Below are 13,909 nucleotides of genomic sequence, written 5' to 3' on the forward strand. Positions count from 1 at the left end.
TTACATCGTACAAGGGCTCCTGCATACAAAGTGCGGTGATGGTGCCCGAGTAATCGGGGGTCTCGACGTAAACTCGCGCTTCGGGCAGCATCCTCACGGTGCCGTCCACCAAATATACTGGATTGCTGTCCCCTGTGAAATCTTCGTCTTTGACGAGGCCCCTCCTGACTATCACTGTATTGCTTCCCGTATCGCGCAGTACAGTGACCGACTTCCCGGAAAGAGTGCCGGCCCCAACTGGCATTCCCTCGATTAAGGATTGCAGCCGTGTCAGCATAAGTGCGTTCACCGCCGGAATCTTGTCTCCGTTCTTCAACTCTACGTATCCATCGTAGATGCTTTCTCTCTTATCTCCCCTGCCGGGTGAGTATATACATGAAGTCTGAGGCTTTTCCTTCGCTCTCTGCTGACAAGCATCTGCTTTGTGCCCTTTCCTTCCACATTTAAAGCAAACAGGACCCTGGCTACCTGCAAAGTTGCTCTTGCATTGTGCCACATGGTGTCCCAACTTACAACAAAGGTAGCACTTCGGCGGTGCTCTTTGGCTGCCCTTTTTTCTGTCTACTTCATAGCTTCCTGCTTCTTCTCGTCCATCTCTTTTTGCTTTCACAAGGTTAGCTCCCCCTTGTGCATCTAGGAAGCGATCAGCCAGTCCTAACATTTCTTCAAGTGACTCAGCCTTTCTCTCTTTGAGATAAGTGTCAGATTTCGGTGGCAACTGCTCAGAATTGTTCCTGAATCAAAAGTCGCGGGAGTGACGAGTAGTCCTTCGCTATCCCAGCCATTTCGACCCAGCGGTCAAAGTAGTGAGTCAACCTAACCGAAAACTGCGCAGCGGTCTCGCCATCGGCTGATTTTTGCAGTCCTAAATTTCTCTTTGAAGCCCTCAACGGTAAATCGAAAGCGCTTCAACAGAGTGGCCTTGACCTTGGAGTAGCTCGACGCGTTTTCCGGTAATAATCTCCCAAAAACGCTTAATGCCTCCCGCTTAGGCATGTGCTCAAAACAGTTGACCATTGGTCTTCGGGCCACCTCTGACTCTTCGCAATACCTTCAAAACGGCGTAGTACGCGTCAAGATCATCTTTCTTTTCATCAAATGCGATGAGGAGTTTGCTCGCATAAACCGCAAAGCCGATGTCGGCATCCCTCTCTTGAGTGCTGCTAACATCACTAACATCATTCCCTCTCCTCAGCTTTTGAAGTTCCAGTTTAAGACGTAATGCTTCTACCTCACACTCGCTTGCTTTAAGTGCTGCTGCGTGCTCTCTCTCCGCTGCTTCTCGCTCTCTTTCTGCCGCCTCTCGTGCCAAGGCTCTTTCCTCACAATGTCTCGCCTGCTCCTCCTCTATCCACTTTCTCAGTTCCGCTCCTGACAGGCCAAGCTAAGTGCCGATAGATGCAAGCTTTTCCAGCTCCATAGTGAATGAAAATCTTAGGCACACAAATGAGCGATCATGCACTTATCAATGCAGGGTTTTTCACCTTGATGCCGTTGCTCACAATACAAAACTATACATACATACTCTCTCTCAGTGCACAAAAAGGATAATTGGCCAAGGTTCCTGACCCGTTCAAGGTGGTGGCTTTGCACCAGAGGTCCTGTCGTCAGGACGCCAGATAATGTCACGACTCGGGGCCGAAGCACAAGCTTCTCCCAAGATGTGGCATGGGGGTTGGGCCTCTGGTGTATGGCTTGCGCCAATCGCCGGTATGAAAGAGTCAAGGGCCTTCTCCAATCAACGAACACAAAAAACTTTAATAATGAGTTGAAACAAAGAAAAAGATATTCCCAATCGAACAGAACAGTTATCTAGAATACAGGGGTGAACTAATTGTACATTCCACAATTATAGAGATAAGTGCAGCATGCATGAAAATTCAAATATGTCAAGACACCGAGCAGTATCAAATGAATTACCAACAGCAAGAGCCGACCAAATAATTAGAGTCTGCAGTCCACTAAGTTCAAGCGAATGACATACGTAACCGGGCGCAGCAGAGTCCTTCAACACCGGCGCCGTTCATGAGCGACCGTCGAAGCTGGCGAGATGGGTCAGCGGCGGCTGCACGATGACCGGAGGTGCTGGGTGGCTGCGTTTTGTCCCGGGAGTTGCCCAGCGTGGATCTCTTCTCCGGCGCAGAGCAGACTGATGAAGCATAGGATGGGGCCGTATTTGATACGTTTCTCCGGCCGCCGGTCCCAGCTTCTAGTGTAGTGTCGATGCATCCTTGAAACGGTCACGTAGGCACTGGTTGCTACCGGGCATGGTTCACACTTCACTATCGGTGTCCTTCACGGGCGAACCAGTAGCTCACAGACAAAACACCAGTCACGCGGTCGCGTAGGCACACGGTCTAAGACGTAGCACGGATACAACGTCCCGTGATTCAGATTCCGCTGTCGGTGACTTTTACGGCAAGCCGTTTAACAATAGACAAAACAAAAGCACATGATCTGCAACGTGGCTCGGACACAACGTCCGGTGGTTCAGACACAACACAAACAAAAGCACATGATCTGACACGTAATTCAGATGCACGTCTTAAGGCTCTGGCTCTGCTGGCGGTGACCTTCACGGCAAGCAGTTCCATACTAGACAAAACAAAATCACGTCACGTAGCTCAGATGTTCGTCTTAAGGCTCATGCTCTGCTGGCAGTGGCCTTCACGGCAAGCAGCCAAAACAAAAAATAGACAAAATAAAAATAGACAAAATAAAAATAGACAAAACAAAGACACATGATCAGGAGCAGCTCGGATGCTCGTCTTACGGCCCACGCTAACACACACTAAGCGGTGTGCGTACGCTTACGGCACACCATTCTTAGCGAAGAATTAATGCTCTTTCGCCTTGGGCGTAAGTGACAAAAAAAAAAGAAACCCTTTTCATGGCGTACGTTAGGACATTATGCGCAGGCAATGGTAATCATATGCGACTTTTCTGACAGTCCCTTTAATAGAAAACACATAGATACGTAATTCTAAAGACCCTAGTTTCTTAAGATGCGCTGAAAATGCGGTGCGCTGAAAATGCGACGCGCCAACGAAAGCCCTCTGCCACGGAGGAAGGAAAGAACTTTCCTCCTCCTTGCCCTCTGCACAAGCTCGTTTCCTCACGTATTGCCAGATGGCGCCCATATCTCACGCAGCGTAGAATTACTGTATATGCTACCTTTAGGTAGCAGAGTTGCGCATCTGTCTTCCAAACGCCGCTAGGAACCATGCATTGCGGAGAAGCTGACGCTTGGGCCAATTTTTGTGTTGCTCTACGCCGCCGCTGCAGCGAATTGGATTGACACCAGACATCGACAGTTAAGTTAATCAGAGGCCTTCGACACGCCAAACTTGTCGATCAGCGACACGGTAGGCATGTCGCCTGCAAGGGACGAAAAACGGCTTCGCCGCATAGCTGTGGTTGCTAGCCAAGACCTATGCGCAACTCTGCTACCTAAAGGTAGCATATACAGTAACTCTAACGCAGCGTAACGCAGCGCTTCTCTATCGTCTTTCGACCACTTTTGCAGGCGAAACACGCAGATACGCGGCGAATTTTTTTTTGCTACCAGAGAGCCGCCCGCTATTGGGCCTGTTTGATTTAAGTGAGTTTAACCCCCACTTCAATTTCATGAGCGTTGTTCATCCCATTTCGCTGTTTCTAGCCATTTCAATGTGGTAGTTTTCAGTTCGCCACCGAGATGAGGCGTACTCTTTTCTGCCAGGATGGCGTCACGGGCACGTGATCGCGCACGAGGTGGCAGCTGATCAATAAACCCTCGCATGCTACTTAAGGCGCAAGTCGGCCGGGACGAAACCCTCGGCTATGAAAATACGAAAGAAGGGAAATTGTCCGAGGGGCTCGTTTTCTGTATTGTACACAGCTAATGAAACCGACAGAAAAGCCAAGGAAAACATAAGGGACACTATTTGTTTCTTCTTAACTGTAATGTAATGATTCTCGCTTAAATTGAAAGGAATTCAAGTGGACGGAAAATCACCCTTTCAATCGGTGGGATCCGAACCCACGACCTTCGAAGGATGGCATGGCGCCTTTTTGAGAACTATAGAATGCCCTATCGGAACGTCGGCCAGCCTGGTAAGACCACCTGTTCATTTCTGTTCGTTCAACGTATGCGTACACTGTGCTTGCATTCGTCGGCTTGTATATGTTTAGCCTCCCTCTATATGTTTAGTGAGGTTAGCCCGGTGGCAGTGGGACCTATTCGGCAAAGCAGCAGAAGTCCCAGTAGTATTAGTAGTAAAACATATAAAAACTGCGAGTTCTTCACAAAGAAATCGTTAATTTAAGATTAAGCTCTTTTTTTCGTGTTTCTCCGTTTTTTAAACATAAAACACCGTAAAGTCATGGTCTGTTTCCGAATTTAATTATTATTTATTATGAACAGTGAATAGGCTTTGTATCATGAGTACACAATAACGTTTCGTGTAAACTTAATTTGAGCAAAAGCACCACTGAACCATTTATACAAGGACGTTGGGATGTTACACAGCCGATGTCACAAGTGTAACCGAGAGAACGTGTGTATGAAAACCATGAGTACAAAATTATCAGGATATCTTCAACTACAACAAGCGCGCATTCTTACCTTCCCTAGTCGCGCCCTGTGCACGTATAGTGAACTTTGGGGGTAGTGTTTTTTTTTTCTCACAATTATCCGTGAACCTTCAAATATATTTTTTAATGTTAATACCAAGATCAATACCAAACACATATAGCAGAGCAGGCACCATCACTCATCCTTCAGCAGATATATATAAATTTATTATTCATACACGTATTCTAAGTAAGGTGATATTACAAGCTTCTACTGAAGCTAGGGCACTAATTCCTGGCTCTCCATGGTCACTTGCGGCGAGTTTTTCTTGAGGCGAAATCATGGATGTATGCGTTCGATACTTGTCAAAGTACTGCTGAAGAAGTCTTAAGCGAGTCTGACCTTTGCCAAAAAATCGTTGACGCTACATGCACGCGGATCCTTGCTTAAAACGACGGTGAACGATAAAGTGTAGTTATGAAGATATGCTGTCCCCTAAGTCAAAACGGAATAATTTAAATGACGTGATGAAAAATATCTAATCTTACTATTCAAATTATTCACTGATAGTTAAGTCGCGCTTGCGCTTCTGGTGGACGCGCATATTTGGAAAAAGTAAAAAGTTGATGAGGTAAACATGGATAATATTGAGATATACTTGATTATCGCAACGTGAGGTCAACCTCGTCAGTGGCTTCTAAGAACGATGATCTTCGCGAGCTGAAATAGCTTCTATACGACTAAGTTCTGTGCAGAAGCAAAGTGTCTACATCCCACAAGTGGCAGCGAATGACGCCAACAGATCGCGTACCGTTCCGTTCTCTATTTTTGAGACGACTGCGCCACACAGCTGCATAAGTGCGCACGGCGTTTCAACATCACTGAGAGGCGCCCTCTATAGAACAGGAAACGAATAAGGCACAATTCGTTTGCTTAGGACATACATTGAAACGCGGTAGGAATATTGGTAGTAAAGTGGAATCCAATGCGCGGGCCTAGGCTTCACAGGCAGTTGATCCACTCGAGTGCGCTCCTAGAAACTGCCATCGGAGTATAGATGCTCGACAAATAACTAAAGCGGCATTCTGAAAAAAAGAAAGCATAACTGAGTGCCTTTATAGAGTTTCTGTGAGTCATATACTACAATACAAGAAGGCGAAAAAATGACTTTGAATAAAACGGTGTGCCCTGCCTTAGAACAAATTGCTTTGCGAATGGAAATCTACCTTTCTTCGAACTGCTCGAAACTGCGAAACGGCATAGACAGAGCGTCGGTAGGAGAATCGGCAAGGCTCGAGAAATTGAAGACGGGCGTTGCATTCGTGGAGAGGAACAAAAGAGACTCAAGAGAGGCTGACTCTGGCATCGACGAATTGGCGTTGCGCGTAGAATGCAGATACGCACAAAACGAGGGGAGTAGTTGAAGGAGAAGCTTTGCAGAAGAAATAACAAACTACGCGCTGTAGCGCAGCTTTATATACCTTAATTTTTATATGTACTCACTTGTTTCGCTTGAAGAGGCGAGAAAGAGCGAATAAATAAGAAATGTTGGGCACTGAGAAAATGTTCATTTCTCAGAAGGTTCGATGTTGTGAAGCTCGAGTTACGAATGAATGCGCCATATGCATTCAGTTCTTGGTTAATCAAGAAGTGGTTCAAACGATGCAGCTCAGTGGAACAGAGACTAAGGAGACCACGGAGCGTGAGAGGAGAATCTCAGACGGTGACAAACATACCACAATAGGAAAGATGTCGCTAGATATTCGCAAGTGTAACTTTCGCAGCTGTCAATATTCGAGAATTCTATCGAGCTGCTTACAGCTAACTCTTTAAGAAATGCGTCTTTTTTCAGTTAACCAAAGTATACATATACTTAGAGCTATTTAAATAGCAATATAGGCAAAAAGCGTGCGATGTCCGAGCTTGATATCTTTATTTGGTGATGCTGCTCGAGCAAGGATTCCAGCCGATTATGACAAGCGACATGTTATTAGCGAAGACAACCGACCAATAGCAAGGGCCAGTTGCGAAAGAAAAGGTTTGCGTATTCGATTGAATTGACAAAGATTCAACGATAAACTAATAAAAACACTTCGTTAATGCCAGCCAGTAAGCGGAGTGAGCTTCGTTAGAAAGTAGACAGATACTTGGAGGTCTTTGAGCGAGTGCTGGTTATCGTCAATATGAAACGCGGTTAATCAGGCAAGTTGGTTTTTCGCAGAGGCATCAGCGGCCACACTTCACAACGACAATGCTATAACAAGATCTGTTTTAACGCCTATCAGAAGTAGCCTCGTGAGATTGTGCAAATTGTCTGCTCTTAATTAACTGCTCTTAATTTTTGCATTCGCTGATTTTCGAATGGGTATGTGTCCACCTCTGTAGTGATTTAGAGTGCTTTACAAGAAATATCAAACCGTGGAGCTCGCGTGCTGGTTCAGACAAAACAGAAAAAAAGGGTCAGGGAGGGGTAGGGTGAACCTTCACACTGCTAGAATTTGGAAAATTTCATCGTTGCAACAGTACCGGCGTTAAACGCTCATGTCGCAGTAAGAATAAAACAAAGGGTTCCGCAGCTCCAAAAGAGCCGCAGAAAAGAATGCACTCTTTCATTTTTCTTGGGTTTCATATTGACAAAACGCTATCTTAACAAGCGTACGAAGCGAACTCACTGCCAATGTAGGCAAAGCAATGTAGGCAAACTGATAAAGTGCTGAAGAAAACGCCAGTCATGCGGGATCCCAGCAATAAATTTTTTATTTAATGTGTCACCCGGGGAACTGATCTGGTGCTTTCGTACCAATACTCACTAAGGCGCTGCATGAGAATATGAACACTCTCTCAATACGTATAAATTGAGTAGCGCCTTCTGACGGCTACAAAGAAGAACCACGTCGTGTGACATTTGCGCCTTCGTTTATTTCACAAGGCTACGCTTTATCACATTTTTGAGTTAAAAATGACTACAGAACTGTGTTAAGCGATCTTTTTTGCTTGTTGCTTCCTTGTTAAGTAGGTTTATTGTTGATTAGGAAAAGGAGGCCAAAATTTAGAGATTCGTAGTCTCGACATGTTTCTGTCTTGTTCCCGTTCCTAAAAAAAAAGAAAGAAAAAACGCCTCCAAGTGCATACGTCCGACATCTGCAAGGAAAGGCTCCAACTAGCTTCTTCATTTTGAATAAAAAATGTCTAAGGCACGCTCCAAATATTCGCAATGTTTCTAAAATCTATGTAAGATCTTTCGCTTAAGCAGTAGTATGCCAACAATGAATATTGCTCCAACTTGAAAGAAATAGAAATTAGAGCGTGGTAATCCTGCCGATAGTGCAGGTGATTCCTCTGCGGAAAGATGAACATCGTAAGCTAGTAGCGTGTGCCGATTTCATCGGCACCAATTAAGGAGGTTGTCAGACAGACGGCCTAAAGACGGTTGTGCAAGCAAGAATAAAAAGCCAAATAAGGAGTTTCAAAGCACTGAATAAATAATAAAGCGCCAGAGAGATATGTAATGCGCTCGAGAAAATGCTTCTGGGATGTTTGCGATATTCTAAAGTCCATTTTAATATTTAAAGACATTAGGGCGCATCGTAGGCTTTCCACTACTCTTTGTATTTCCCGAAAAATGTTTAAAATGTAATCCGTGTTCTCTCAAAAATGTAACAGTAAGTCACCACGCACGTTTTCTGGCATGACAAACAGTTCTTTGTTTCATGGTGCCACAAAACGACATCCACTCTCGGAGGTCTTTGTTTTGTGCTGCGTGATGTCGACAGACAGGATGGACAAATGTTTTGTTCAATGCAGGGAGATGGAATTTTTAATGCCCGACTACAAACTTTGTGAATAAAAATTTACGAACATTCAAAATCACCAAGGAGATCTCGTTCTTTCTCGCTTACTTGGCTGCGGCGTAGCTCTTGATCGAGAAGGCATTTTTTTTTTCTTTTGAAATCTGAAATATAAGGACACGCGAACTTCTTTTTTTTTCTGGTTTGTTTGTTACTTTCGAACGACAGTTCCATAAGTGATCCTTGTCTTCGTGACACGGTTGACGGGTAGAGGCACTCAGCGGGAGAAAGCTTTGCGACAGAATTGACACGCGCCAGTCATGGCACATTCTCTTGTTTCCCGGAGCTTTTAAAAAACCCAGAAGAGCTCAAGCGTCTCTTCCCATCGGGAAAGTGAGTTCTTCAGCCCAGAAGTGTTCACTTACTGTTTCAATGGCGTTTCCTGTGTATGGCGCTTTTTACGCGCATTGTCGCTTTATATAGCTGCACGCTTTCAGCTCGTTGCAGCAGGTTTCGAAATGTGATGCCTCTATGAAAAGGACGTCGTGTTCGATTCAGGACTTGTGGGAGAAAAAAAAACCCCAGGCCTGCGCTGAAACCGCAGCACAGTCACAGCGAAAGCTGGACGAGTGGCGTTTCTAGAGCCCGTTGTAAGCTCTCTTGGGGCTACAATACAAGTACACTAGAAAGGTACTGTTAGATACGAACTGCGCACCATTGCAGCATCCAGCTTTTCAGCGGATAAGTGCGGCATTCCCACAGAGGCATGGGAGAGTGAGTCATCCCCAGAGCGACGCCTTCGCGCCAGAGCCGAGGTGGGTTCGTGTTCCACGTACATCGACCCTGGGACGATGGCCTCGCCGTGATGCAACATGATGCACGGATGCATTGCATCTCTAGGCGCGCGCTCTTACCCGCAAGGAGTGCAGTCCCCCGGCAACACGGCTCTGGGTCTCCCATTGGCCGAAAGTGACGCCACCTGTTTGAGACTGCCAATTGGACGAACCTGACATCATCGCGCCCCAGTTCTTGATTGGCTGGAATTGACGTATGGGAAAGCTTTATAGAAGCACAACCATCGAAAGCCGGGTCGTGTTCTCCTGGCCGTGGTCCGCAGCGTACGAGATGCTGCCGGCCGAAACCAGTTTTATCTGCAGCTTCTCATCCTATTTTATTAATGCTCATATTGTAAATAAATCTACGTTCTTCATCGCACTTCCGCGTCAATCAAGGCCAACTCCCGCACCTCAGCGGCAGGATGCAATAGTACCCACTACGCCATAAATCACAATTTTGTAGGAAGTTGGGAAGCACCTACTAAGCTATTATTCGTCATTCTGCGGAGAAGCGAGGCACCAGTTACACGTCTGTAAGGCATTATGTGCACTTTGTAGACGGCGGCTACTGAGACGATGAGAATTATGACTCAGCCCTACGTAATGGGTTGGAAACTTTAAAACGGCCCACAGGTATGTAATTTGCATTGGTTGACGCCCGGTCGCTACTTCCCTCTCCCGTCATGCTGTTCTAACATAGGTTGACGCGGGAGAGAGAGGGGGTGGGGGCGGGAGCGAGAACTTTACTGAGCGCCCGAGGAAATGGACCATGCGCTAATGGGCTTCCTTGGCAACCAATCAAGTGCCTTGCGAGGAACCCACTACGCTATAAATCTTGTAATTTTACTGAGACCCCGAGGAATGGATCATGGCGCTTAGGGGCTCCATGACACCAATACAAGTGCACTTGCGAGGAACCCACTACCTATAAATCATTGTAATTTTTGAGAAGTAGGGCAACAGGCACTGTGCCATTTTTCGCCATTCTACGGTGAGCCGTGGTACCTGCTAAACGCGTGTAAGGCAGTATGCGCACTTTGTTGAGTGCTGTGCCTGATGACGATAAAGAATTATGGCAGATCCCTTTGTAATGGTTGGAAGCATTCACAAGCTACTCGTTGCGCAATTCGCATTGTGTGACGCCTGGTTACAGAGATTCGCGTGTGCGACGCTTGGTGCTTATTTTACTCTTCTACCACGCTATATTGCATATGCTATGTGGTTCCTTCCCGACATGAAGCCTGTATAGGACCTTTTTGCAAAGCAGTTTCAGCACCGGCATGGCTGAGAGTTTGAGTACTGGGCTCCCACGCAGAGGGCCTAGGTTCGAACCTCGTTCCATCTGGAATTTTTTTCTTATTTCGTTTTAGGGGCGAAGCTCCTTAAGGCGCACCCGTTCGTCCCTCGTAGTCGTAGACGTAGTCCGTAACCATTCTTACGGTTTGACCTCCAGGTGGTGCCGGTGGGAGATTTTTCCTGTGCGTGTTGAACAATAAAAATTCGCAGCGGTAGCTAAAAGCCGACTTCTTCTGTCTCTCATTCCCACTAGGAGCCATTGTTTACCTCCAAGTAGTGCCTGGTGAGATTTCTCCTGTGCGTGATTAATCAATAAATTTTGTTCAAAACGCTGTTGATTGATGAAATAAACCAACGAAAGACGCCAGATGTTTTTGTAAAGCAAAACGGAAGAACGCCAGATGTTTCTAAAGCAAGAGGAAAAGACGCCAGCTGCTTAACAAAAGACGCCAGATGTTTTCTAAAGCAATGGTTTTCTAAACAATGAAATCACAGCGTACATGTAAATTTAAGTGAGCTGCAGTCGTCATAACTCATCGAACCTTTAGTATAACGCGCCCTATCTCACGTCGGTGATGATGTACTGGGCAGAATTCACGGAAGATTCACGGTTTACCGATGACCTCCGCAGCTTCGCCCACTCATCATCATTCACTCCGTGGAAATGTCGGCGATCTTTTTTTCTTATTTCGAGCGATACTGGTTACGGACACGCGGCGGCGCGGCGGCGGCGGCGGACAACTACGGCGCCAAAACGGCCGGTGAAATGATCTCATAACAGCTTTCGCTGTAAAACTTTCAGCCCCAGCGTTAGACGTAAAGTGCGTTGTGCATGCACTTCTCGCGGTGTAAACACTCGTCCAAACAGTGCAAGTTACTATCGCTTTTACAGCGAAAGCTGTTATGAGATCATTTCAGCGGCCGTTTTTGGCGCCGTAGTTGTCCGCCGCGCCGCCGCCGCCGCCGCCGCCGCCGTGTCCGTAACCAGTATCGCTCGAAATAAGAAAAAAAACTAAATAAGAAAAAAATTCCAGGATGGAACGAGGTTCGAACCTGGGCCCTCTGCGTGGGAGCCCAGTATTCAACCTCTGAGCCATGCCGGTGCTTGAAACGGCCTTTGCAAAAAGGTCCTATACAGGCTTCATGTCGGGAAGGAACCACATTAGCATATGCAATATAGCGTGGTAGAAGAGTAAAATACGCACCAAGCGTCGCACAACGCGAATTCTATAACCAGGCGTCACACAATGCGAATTGCGCAACGAGTAGCTTGTTGAATGCTTCCAACCCATTACAAGGTGCTCTGCCATAATTCTTCATCGTCATCAGGCACAGCATCACAAAGTGCGCAAAATGCCTTACATGCGTTGTAGCAGGTACCACGGCTCTCCCTAGAATGACGAAAATGGCACAGTGCCTGCTGCCCTACTTCTCAAAAATTACAATGATTTATAGCGTAGTGGGTTCCTCGCAAGTGCACTTGTAATGGTTGGCAAGGAAGCCCATAAGCGCATGATCCATTTCCTCGGGTCCCAGTAAATTTTCAATGATTTATAGCAAAGTGGGTTCCTCGCAAGTGCACTTGTATTGTTTCCAAGGAAGCCAATAAGCGCATGATCCATTTCCTCGGGTCTCAGTAAGTTCTTCGCCCCCCCCCCCCGTCCTCTCTCCCACGTCAACGTATGTTAGACAGCATGACGGGAGTGAAATAGCGACCGGGCGTCACCCCATGCAAATTACATAACTGGTGGAGCGTTTAAAGCTTCCAACCCACTACAAAGGCTGGTCATAATTCTTCATCGTCATCAGTCGTCGCGTCAACAAAGTGCACATAATGCCTTACAGACTGTAGCTAGTGCGTCGCTTCTCCGCAGAATGACGAATAATGTCTTAGTAGGTGCTTCCCAACTTCACAAAAAATTGTTATTTATGGCGTAGTGGGTACCTTTCTAGTGTACTTGTATTGTAGCCCCAAGAGAGCTTAGAACGGGCTCTAGAAACGCCGCTCTTCCAGCTTTCGCTGTGACTGTGCTGCGTTTCAGCGCAGGCGTGGCGGTTTTTTATGAAAGGGCGATCTGCACGCTGTGCCAGTATTCGGAAGTAGTGCGAAACTGTGCTAAGTGTAATATCTATTTTCGTACTTCTTGATATTGAGCTCTACAGACTGTCCATAGAAAACTAAGGCGTATTCTTAATGGAAAGAGCGAGGTACTGCGATTAGAGAGAGCAAATAAGTGCCAGGCGTGAGCGATTGAAGGAATACATATCAGGTACTGGGAAGTAGAACACGTTTGAATTGCCAGGGATGCACCGAGGAAAAAGTCAATGCAGTATTATTTGTTGTCGCCTCCTTGAAACGTCACGAAAGCACCCCTTTTTTTTTACGGAGTCCCTCCCTCTATGAACTTTTATTCGCGTTGTACCTACAACAGTGCCAGATGGCTAGCCGGTGCCCAAGGTGGCCAAGTTGCCTGCCTTTTCATCTACTCCTTATTTTTCCGTCTGTAATCATATGTTAAATACCCTTTAATTTGTGGCATTCTGTGTATGCCAGCATAAACGTATAATGATCTCGGAGCTTTCCTCCGAATCTGAAACAAACATCTGACGCCGTTGTTTTGAGCACGGTGTTGTCCAACATAAGGGCGAACAACTTATCTATCTCTCAGACCTTTCGCAAAGTCCCTGCTGCGGAGTTGCGGAGTAAATGGAGTTATAGTAACCTTGGGTGATTGTTATATATTTATTCACAGTATTACCAAAAATTACCTTTCACAACCTCTGAACATCAATTTTTCCCAGAAAGTCAGGTTTCAGCGAACGCTAGAAGTTTAAATGACCACTTAATGGAATCCTCTAAATACGCCGCTTTACCCAACCTGCGGGAGGTGTCGACAGCGGGAAACGCCGTGCGAGTGACATGAGACGCGCTTCTTGACCTTGCATAGTTAGGCCGCACTTCCAACGTTTCACCGTCCTGGTCTCGCTTCCTCAGCCACTTGGTGGCTGTTCCCTACTTCTCTCGGTTTCATCATCAACATCATCATTTTTCAGCCTTTTTAGGTCCCTGCAGGACAAATGCTTTTCCCAACGATCTGCAGTTGACCCGATCCTGTTGAGGTGATTCCTTTTTAACCCCTCAAATATCCTTGTTTCGTCACTCCATCTAACTCTTTGGCATCCTCGACCGCGTTTTACATCCCTTCGTAAGAATTCTGTTGCTCTTACTGTCCACCTGTTGTTCGCCCTGCCGCATTAGGTGGCTAGCCCACTTCCATTCTTTCACCTTGATGTCAGCTACAATAGCCGCTATGCCTGTTTGTTCCATGATTTTTTTCTGCTCTCCTCCGAATGATGACCCCAAACACGGCACACGACGAAGAACCGTCCTGGCCGGTGTAGCGTAAAGCCCCCGAGAGTGCCGGCCCTATCTG

Source organism: Rhipicephalus sanguineus, chromosome 2 (genome assembly GCF_013339695.2).
Source record: "Rhipicephalus sanguineus isolate Rsan-2018 chromosome 2, BIME_Rsan_1.4, whole genome shotgun sequence".
Lineage (NCBI taxonomy): Eukaryota > Metazoa > Arthropoda > Arachnida > Ixodida > Ixodidae > Rhipicephalus > Rhipicephalus sanguineus.